The 10140-nt window shown below is 40.9% G+C and overlaps 1 pseudogene; it reads left to right on the forward strand.

The window, feature by feature from the left end:
* Positions 1–7757: 7757 nt before the first annotated feature.
* LOC121443660 lies at positions 7758–8322 on the forward strand (annotated as a pseudogene).
* Positions 8323–10140: the final 1818 nt, after the last annotated feature.

Here is a 10140-nt window from a genome sequence, read left to right on the forward strand (position 1 = left end):
CGGCAACCCTTCACAGCTTTTAGGGATGGGGGGACCTCCAACTGCAGGCTTTCAGGGCCTTGGTTGTTCCCTTTGCTGGCATTCAATCCGGCTTGTCTCCTGTACTAAGCCCGTGCCTGGGATGGCATGTCCTTAAGCCAGCTCCCTCAGCCCACCCACGCCTGGAGGCCAGGGGCCTCCAGTCCTCCTTCTTTCTCTTTTTTCATTCTTTTTCTTCCTTCTTTTCGTCATAACTGCTGCTACGGTGCAGCACGCCGCTACGATGCGGCCTAACCTAGGCTGGATCCCTCCTGCCCGCAAGTCGATTCAGCTAGGTTATAGTCCCCCCGCCCATGGAATCGGACGCCTTTTCACAGGGCCCGGGGGTTCATGCCATCTGCATCTTGCCTTAACGGGGAGCCGTTCTCGTTGTAGGCTTGAGGTGCCACAGTTTTTGCAGGTGTTTGCACGGCCTTGACCATGGGAGCCAAGCCATCCAGACCTATCACTCCGGCCTCATGCTTTAATGCCTTACACTTATCCGTCTCTGTCCAAATAAATGGCCCTATTAAAACTATACACAGCCGTTTTTCGGTTCTAGCCTTTTGCCCCTTCCCTCTGTGGCTTTTGTTGTGGCATGGCAGGCTCTCCAACAGAGCAGACTACATGTGGTGGTTGCCATCTTGGCTGAGGGACAGATGGGTCAGGTGACTTTTTCCACCACCTTGGCTGAGGGCCAGGTCACGTGACCACACTCTCCCGGTTTTACTCCCAGTTTTACCTTGCCTTCTCACCCGGTTTTCACTAAAATCTACCTGTTAACTCTGTTACATGTGTTTTGAGCAATGGCATGTCTCTGATAGGGCCCATCAGAGTTGTTCACATTGCCCAATTCCTGTTCACACTTTCTATACATAATAATGCATATATTTTAAACTGCTATGTAACTTTAAGTCTCTTAAGCTGTTCTCTATCATTGTCAGTTCTGCCACTAACCTATATTACGAGCAGTTCTTTCCCTCTCTCTGCCTTTTTACAAATGTAAATCTTACCTGTTGAGAGCCAATGTGGTCAAGCTCAGACTCAACTTTCCAAACAAATTCTATACTATAGTTATACCTGATAAACAGCCCTCAACTGCTCAGAGATCTGGGGAATGTGATATTTAAGTATTTTAATTATTAAAAATTATTAAAGTTTTTAATTATTAAAAACTTTTCACAACAACAAAAAAGAGACAGGTTGGCTCCTAGCAGCAGCTCTCTGCTCCCCCCCCCCCAAAGAAGACAGAAGACAGACACGCGCAAAACAACGTCCTTCTGCATTTAGCTTCTACTGCAGAGCACTGACCATTGGGCAAACCTGCCTTTCGTCTAAAGTAAAGACCTCTCTAGACATGGACGGAATCGCTGGAATCGACAGCCTAGCTGCTCAGGTCAAGGTAGGCCTGTCTTCCTACAGATTTCTTAGCCCACAGGGTCTTCTGCATCCTGGCAGGCCCTGCACTAAACAGCAAAGGTCACGTGCAACCTTCCACGTCCATGGAGGACCCAAAAAAGAGTAGCCCTGGGTGCCAACCAAGTAAGTTCTCTGTCATTTTTTTAGTCAGTAACTCAAGTAAAATCTAATCCTTCTCAAAGATCTCTGACAGTTTGACAGCTGAGAGGTTTTGCAAGGTGACCTCACCAAACAAATTTCAAACCAAATTTATCTCTTATGCTACAGTCATTATATGTCTAAAACTTCTGTTTTCGCAAACCCAAGGAGCTCTCGTGAGTTCCAGGGAGCCGAATTAAAGAATCCATCTTAAACAGGTCAGATACCCCCTCAATCCCCTGGTCCTAATTTTTTTCCCTTAATTTAACTTTGTTCTTTCTGCCAATACCTTAAATAGGGTAAGAGATACCAGACATTTCCATGCCACAGACATGGGTCAGAAACAAAGAGACCAGCTATGCCAGGATGTTCCCAGCACCCAGCCTTCTCTCGCGCCCCCCCAAAAGATGATGCCCACAATCAGCCGGAAGCAGTCTCGAGAATTTGCAGCCCCAATTCCTTCAAACTGGAGTGTATAATTTGCTTTTTATTAAAAGCAAGATGTGGGAATGTTATTTTTTCGGTCCCTGCCCTAGCCACGCCCACTCCTTTTAACTTCTGACCTCCGCCCATCATCGCTCTCTTTCTGCTTCCTCTCCCGGTGTACACACGGGGCTTTGCCTTTCTTCTCCTCTCTCTCCCTCCTTCTTTCCCTCTCTTTCTTCTCTCTCTCTCTCTCTCTCTCTCTCTCTCTCTCCCCCCCTTTCTTTCTTTCTTTCTTTCTTTCTCTCTCTCCTTTTTAATAAATTCTTGTATGGCTATTTCCTGTGTTTATATGTCTGTTACCGCCACCACCGCCAGCGTGGCACGTGCCCTCCCGCTGGTGGGAAGCTGTAGCCGCTTTTCTCATGGCGACTCTGCCAGCCCGCCCCGGGGACTGGCAACCGTCTCTTTGGGGCTAACAGCTGCTTTTATGGCTCCATGGGTCTGCTCACATGTGCCCACTGCATTGGAGGTTCCGCCGCGTGGCTTCCTGCTGCTGCTGGGAACACCCCATATATATATATATATATATATATATATATATATATATATATATATTTAAGAATAACACTGGGTTTTGATTTTATTGCATGTACTGGCTTTTTGGGAGCCTAGTCTGTTTGGATGCTCACCTTCCTAGACCTGGATAAAAGGGGGAAGGCCTTGGACTTCCCATAGGGCAGGGCACCCTGACTTCTCTTAGGACTGGAGAGGGAGGGGGAGTGGGAGGGAAATGGGATGAGGGGAAGAGGTGGAAATTTTAATAAATAAATAAATATAAAAAATCTTAACAAAGGAGATAATAATCAAAGATCTCCTTCTGAAAGAAAAATGGGAGAGTATAGAAATGATGGGATAAAAGGTAGATTATTGAATCTACTTTTAAACTAAAAAAGCAGCTGCCAGTAGTAAATATTTTATAATAGTATAGATTTTTGTATATTGTTACAAATTTAAGGTTACTTTTGTTATGCTATATATGTTTCTACTCTTATTTAAGGCATTGTACCTATGCAAATCATATTAAAAGGTTATATAAAATTTTAAAAACTATACTATTAAAGAAACACAAGTTAGTAGTCATCTATAAAAATCAAACTTATGGTCATGTTAGGTATGTTTTCAAAGTCAATTAGATATATTTTAAATAGACAATGATCTTCAAGTACTTGAAAGGTCTACAGAATATGGCATTTAAACTGTTTTAGTAACATAAGGCTTTTCATAACCATGAGGCATGTATGCTACTGGCAGCACCAATTTACTTGGTAAAAAGATGTTGGGCATCAAAGAACCTCCATATGGATTTACTTTCTCTGAGGCAAAAGCTACCCGTTAGGGCAAGATATTGCCCTTGCCTCGACTGCTGGCAGTGTGTGTATGCACCTAGAAATACAATCTTCCCAAACCCAAATACCTAGAAACCAGTATGAAAAAAAAAAAAAAACAATCAACAACAGGGCAATATGGCTCCACTAGATCCCGACAATCCTACCACAGCAAGTCCAGACTACACCAACATAGCCAAAGCACTATAAAAAGAACTTAAAACTAACTATATGAAGATGAAAGAAGTCCTTAAAGTAATCCAGGGAAACACAAACAAAGAATGTAAGGAAATAAATTACACTGTTCAAGACCTGAAAATATAATAAAAAAAACTGAGGGAATTCTGGAAATGAGAAATGTAAAATTTCAAACAGTCAAGCATCATGAACATAACGCAAGAGATGGAAGAGAGAAGATACGATAGAGGAAATGGAAACATCAGTCAAAGAAAATGTTAAATCCAAGGAAACTCCTGACACAAAACATCCAGGAAATCTGGGATACTATGAAAAGACCAAACCTAGGAATAATTGGAATAGAGAAAGGAGAAGAAACACAGTTCAAAGGCCTAAAATATATTTTTAATAAAACCATAGAAGATTGGACAAGAAAAGAAAGTACACTAGGCTTATAATAACCAAAACACTAAATGAGAGGAACAAAGAAAGACTATTAAAAGCTGCATGGGAAAAAGACCAAATAACATAAAAAAGCAGACCTAAAAGAAGACACATGACTTCTCTCAATGGAGACTCTAAAAACCAGAAGTTCATAGACAGATATAATAGTATACATAAATGATCCTAAAAATTCTGCTAGGGAACTCGTATAGCTGATAAACACTTTCAACAAAGTGGCAGGAGACAAGGTTATCTAAAATAATCAGTATCCCTTCTATATACAAATGACAAACAGGCTGAGAAAGATATCAGAGAAACAACACCCTTCATAATTATTCATAAATAATATAACATATCTTGGAAGTAACTCTAAGCAAGCAAGTAAAAGACTTGCATGATAAAACTTCCAAGTATTTGTAAAAAGAAACTAAATAAGTTACCAGAAGATGAAAAGATAACCCATGCTCATGGATCTGCAGGATTAATAGTGAAAATGGCCATCCTATCAAAAGCAATGTACAGACTCAATGCAATTCTCTTCAAAATTCCAAGACAATTTTTCACAGACCTTGAAAGGACAATTCTCAATTTCATATGGGAAAACAAAGAAACCAGGGTAGCTGAAATAAACCTGAACAACAAAAGAACTGCTGGAGGTATCACTATTTTCATTTCAAGTTTTACTACAGAGCTATAGTAATAAAAACCATATGCTATTGTCATAACAACTGACACATTAATCAGTGGAATTGAATTGAAGGCCCGGACATAAATCCAAAAAACTCATTGAAACCTGAATTTGTATAAAGAAGCCAGACACATACACTGGAAAAAAGACAGCACCTTTAACAAATGGTTCTGGTTAAGCAAGATGTCTGCATGTAGGAGCATGAAAATAGATCCTTACTGTATACTGTATACAAAAGTCAACACCAAATGGATCAAAGACCTCAACATAAAGCAGATATGCTGAATATGATAGAAAAGAAAGTTGAGAATAGCCTTGAATGCACTGGCTCAGAAAACAGTTTCCTGAATAGAACACCAGTAGCACAGACACTGATACTGACAATTAATAAATGGGACCTCCTGAAACTAAAAAAGCTTCTTTCTGTAAGTCAAAGAACACTATCATTTCTACGAAGTGGCACCTACCAAATGGAAAAGGGATTTTTTCCAACGCCACATTCAATAGAGGACTAATATCCAAAATATATAAAGAACTCAAGAAATACGGCATAAAATATAATAAAACTGTAATAAATAATCTAATTTATTAAAAACACTAGGGTACAGATTTAAACAGAGAATTTTCTATAGAAGAAACTCAAATGGCTGAGAAATACTTAAAGAAATGTTCAACATCTTTAGGCATCAATGAAACGCAAATCAAAACTACTTTTAGCTTCTTGCATTAAGATAATAACACAAATGACAATTTGTGCTGGCCAGGATGTGGAATAAGATGAGCACTCATTCCTTGCTGGTGGGAGTGCAAACTTGTACAGCCACTATGCAAATCAATACAGCATATTGTTTTCCTCAGAATACTGAGGATCTTTCAACCTCAAGATGCAGTCATACCACTTTTTGACATATACCTAAAGGGCACTTCAATCTATCGCAAAGACACTTACTTGCTCAATCATGTTCATTGCTGCTCTGTTCATAATAGCCAGAAATTGGAAACAGCTTAGATGTCCCACAACAAAAGAATGGATTTAAAAAATAAATAAAAACCTTTGACAGATTTACACAATGTAGTATAATTCAGCTGTTATAAAATGTGACATCTTGAAATTTGCAGACAAATGGATTGAACTAGAAAAAAAAAACATTCTTAGTGAGGTAAACCAGACCCAGAAAGATAGATATGGTACATATTCGCTTATATATGGATATCAACCTAAAGTAAATGATAAATAACCTACAATCAGAAGACACAGAGAGTCTAAGTATAGTGGAAGGGCCTGGGGGGGGGCACATAGATCTTCCTGGGAAGGGGGAAATATAATTGATTTTGTGGGTGGACTGGGCACAGGTTGGGATGTGAATGACAGGATCAGGTGTGAAGGGGGATGGTAGATAGGGTTTAGAGTGGGAATGCAGAGAAAGAAAAATTACAAACTTCTAAGATTATACAAGTCAAGAAGTATTTACTTAAAGATGTATATCTAATCACTTATGCCTTTACTAACTTTGTTAGGCTTTAGCCATTTGGAGAAAGAGATTTGTATAACACTCTGTAAAAGTACACTATAAAAAATCGGGAAATGAGATTCTCATTCTGTCTATGGATTTTTATCTATGGTTTAATGTTTATTTTGATACTAAAATAATTTCAAGTCAAAATTATAATTCTTAAGGCTTAAAATCTTAACAGGAATAAAAGTATAATGTCTTGACTGTATGAGAGTTAATGCTTTATTGAAAATGTTAAAAATAATTAAGACATAAACTTTAATGATTAGTCACCTTATAAATGATCAAATCCTTTAATGCACTCAGAACTATGTTTATAGCTATGCTAAGTACAAATGTAATTCATTGAGAGGGACAAACTCAGAAGGAGATACCAATTTATATCTTTCACTATATAGTCTTCAATGTATGTTATCAAATTTAAGCCTAAAGCAATTAAGTCAAAACAAGTTTAAAACAAACTTAAAGCTAATTTAATCTGAAGTAATATCCAAAATCAGGTGTATTTAGAAAATATTATAAAAATTAAATATTTAAATATTGTGGGTTAATTTATATTACACCAGCATGGCAGAACATCTCCAGGCTCAAATAGTAACATTATCTTGGTTGAGGCATGATCCCAACAGAGTAAGTTGCATGGAGCTTTCATTACAGCAAAAGGATGCTTGGGGAAATAAGAGCCACTGGATGTTTTCTGCTCCCATCTCCAACTTTGTAAGTCTGAGAAGTTCCGGTTATTGCCAGACCATGAAAACAACTTCTTTATTTATAGGGAAGAGAAATTACATCTCATGCCTCACACGACAGGAGGATGTATTCTCTTGCCCAGTGTTAGATAGCTAGAGCCTTCACCACATCCTTAATTTCTAGATAATAGAGAGGCAAATAGTAATTACTCTGCCCTCAACATATCCCAAACTGACATATGAGGATGTTATGAACAGGGAACCCTTGTATCTGAGCCTCCCACTCAACTGGTATGGGAACTGCGTGTTAATTCAATTTGGCATGCTCTTTATCCTGGTTTTCAATTATTCCTCTTAGCAAAAACCAATTCCAGGGCCTATACCCTATCCCCCCATGTTCCCTGATTAAATGAGGCTGCTAAATGTTACTTTTTTTAATTTATTTTATTTTTTCTCATAAATAAAACATTTAATTGGGGTAGCTTACTTAGAGTTTCAAAGGTTCAGTCCATTATCATCATGACAGGAGCATGGCAGAATGCAGGCAGATGTAGTACTGGAGCTGAGAGTGATATTGATAGAGGAAACAGGAAGTCAACTGAGACACTGGGCAGATACCTGAGCATAGGAAACATCAAAGCCTGCCACCACAGTGACATACTTGCTCCAAAAGGGCCATACCCACTCCAACAAAGCCAGGCCTCCGTAATAGTGCCACTCCCTATGAGATTATGGGGGCCAACTACTTTCATACTACCAGTAAATAAATAAAAGATTCCAAGAATTACAACTTGCGGCTGGAGATATGATTCCTTTATTAAGAACACTTGTTCTGGAGAGACGCGGGGTGGCAGCCAACATGTTCCAGGGCGCGGACTGCCAGGCTGGCTACTCGGGCTCCAGATCCATGAAGGCCCCAGGAGGAGAATCGAGCAATCTTTTTGGGAGTCCAGAAGAAAGTGTTCCTTCAAGCAAACCTAATAAGAGCATCTAATATTTTTGGACCAACTGAAGAACCTAAAAACATACCGAAGCGGTTAAATCCTCCAGGGGGCAAAGGAAGTGGTATCTTTGATGCATCGACTACTGTGCAGACTCGACAGCGACTGAACCCACCTGGCGGGAAGACTGGTGACATATTTGGGTCCCCAGTCACTGCCACTGCACCCCTGGCACACCCAAACAAGCCCAAGGATCATGTTTTTCTATGTGAAGGTGAAGACTGTAAATCGGACCTGAAAGATACAACAAACTCACCCAGAGGAGAGCAGAGCGAGAAGGGAAGCTCAAGAGAAGCAGACTATGCCAAGATAACAGAGCCTACACCTACAGTTGACAGTCATGAGCCCAGACTGGGACCGTGGTCTCGGTCCCACAAGGTCCTGAACCCAGCAGGAGGCAAATCCAGCATCTCCTTCAATTGAAAGGCTCCTCCTCTGCCTGTACTCAGACCGGAAACTCAGAGATAGGGTATTGAAATGTTAGTGCTTCCTTTAACCCAAATGAGTCGTGGTGGGAGAGGGGTTGTCATGCGTGTGGGGTTGCCTGCTCATAGGCCTTGATGCCTTTGGCGGGGCTGCAGAAGGACTGTGCCTTCCAGACTGCCAAGATACACATCTGTGGGGATAAACTGAGGCGCTCTTACGCCTGCTCTGTAGTTGTTCTGTGTGGAACAGTAAGGTTCTGGGAAGGGCGAAAGAGATGGCACCCGTTAGCAGAAATCTCATTAGGGTCTGTCTCGTCCTTGTATCAACAGTCTGCTGTTGGGCATCTAAGAATGGTGGTTTGGCTGGGAAAAAAGGAAAGAAAGGGAAAAAAAATACCTATCCCTCACTGTGGGATGGAGGAGAAACACATAGACAAAACTCTTAAAGACAGAGTGAGGTCTACATAGCCTTTCCTTTCAGGGAATACTTATCACCAAAATGTTTCCACCGCTGAGGTTACCTCTGAGCCCTAGTGTCTCCTTTTTCTTTTGTTCCCCTCTGTCCGTCACCCCATAGTGTTGGAATGTGACTGCTCTTTTTGGTAGCAGTCAACCAAAAATCAAACACTTATTCTCTGTCTTGTCCTGAGTGGAAGGTTTGGATACCCTGATCCTCTGAATTGTAGTCTCCTTCCTGCTCCTACAACCATGTCCAGGTCAAGGTAGTAGCCTCTCTTCCTTTATGGTTGGTTTGGTTCCTGCCATGCCAGGTTTGCATATGGGTTGTTCCTTTTGTTTCTCTCATCAGCCTTGAGTCTAGCCTTAGTTCCTCACCTATGAGGGCTCTTGCTATCAGTGGTTCTTCCTGTACATAAGGCCTCAAATTCTGCAGGGCTTTAAAGACTACTCAAATATGTCTAGGTATTGGGTGAATTTTTGGTTTTCCCGTCTCTCTGTTCCTGTAGTTGGGAGGAAGACCTGATGAAGAACACTGGGTTGGGCGGGTTCCTTTAGCCATCTGCAGAGGTGTTGTTAGGATCAGCATCTTATGAATACCCACAGACTGTGCTTCTAACACCTAGAAAACTTCACTGTGTACACCAAAGCAGAAGAGCGGCCTAAGCCACCTTTAGAAAGCTTCAGACTTCTTAAACTTGTTTGTGAACAGTGCCCCTCAGGCCTGGATAGTGAGTATTTTGGCAATAAGGTCACGACTGTCATCTGACAGCAGAGATCCTGGGCTCCACAGCCATGCTGCCTGCTGCCCGCTATTTCGTGTCAGGCACATCTCCGTCCTGTTCTGTCTTTAAGGGCTGCAGCCTTAGTTACTTGGTTCCCGCTTGTGGTGGGCGTCTGTGAAAGGGCTCCTGAGTGGTGCTACAGAGCTTTATAGCAGATGCCAGAAATGTCCTCGTCAGAGTTTCGGGAAGCAGCAGTTCTGCAGTCACGCTCATTGACCTAGATGCTCAAGTGCCTGCAGGAGCCCATGCGTGTTCTGCTTCCAGCACCTGGTTCATTGAGGGCATTGACCATGGCTTTGTCAACCAAAGAGTTTAGACCTTTCAGCTGCCCTGTTTCCTGAAGCCAAGAAACATGTATTACATGTATGTAATTCTGTAACAACTCAAATGGCTTGTGGTTAAGTCATGAGGATGTCATTTGGAATTCAGAGTATTTTTTCCATTTAAGAAAATATCATAAATGTTTGTTTCATTTAGCCCAGACTCTAACATCTTTAACATATAAGGAAATGATACAATGATAGAAACAAACCTCTTTTTGTAACCACTTTCTTTTTTTTTTTTTTTAAGATTTA

This window comes from Microtus oregoni, unplaced genomic scaffold (assembly GCF_018167655.1).
Source record: "Microtus oregoni isolate MIOR12 unplaced genomic scaffold, Mior012 000111F_ref0000342, whole genome shotgun sequence".
Taxonomy (NCBI): Eukaryota; Metazoa; Chordata; class Mammalia; order Rodentia; family Cricetidae; genus Microtus; species Microtus oregoni.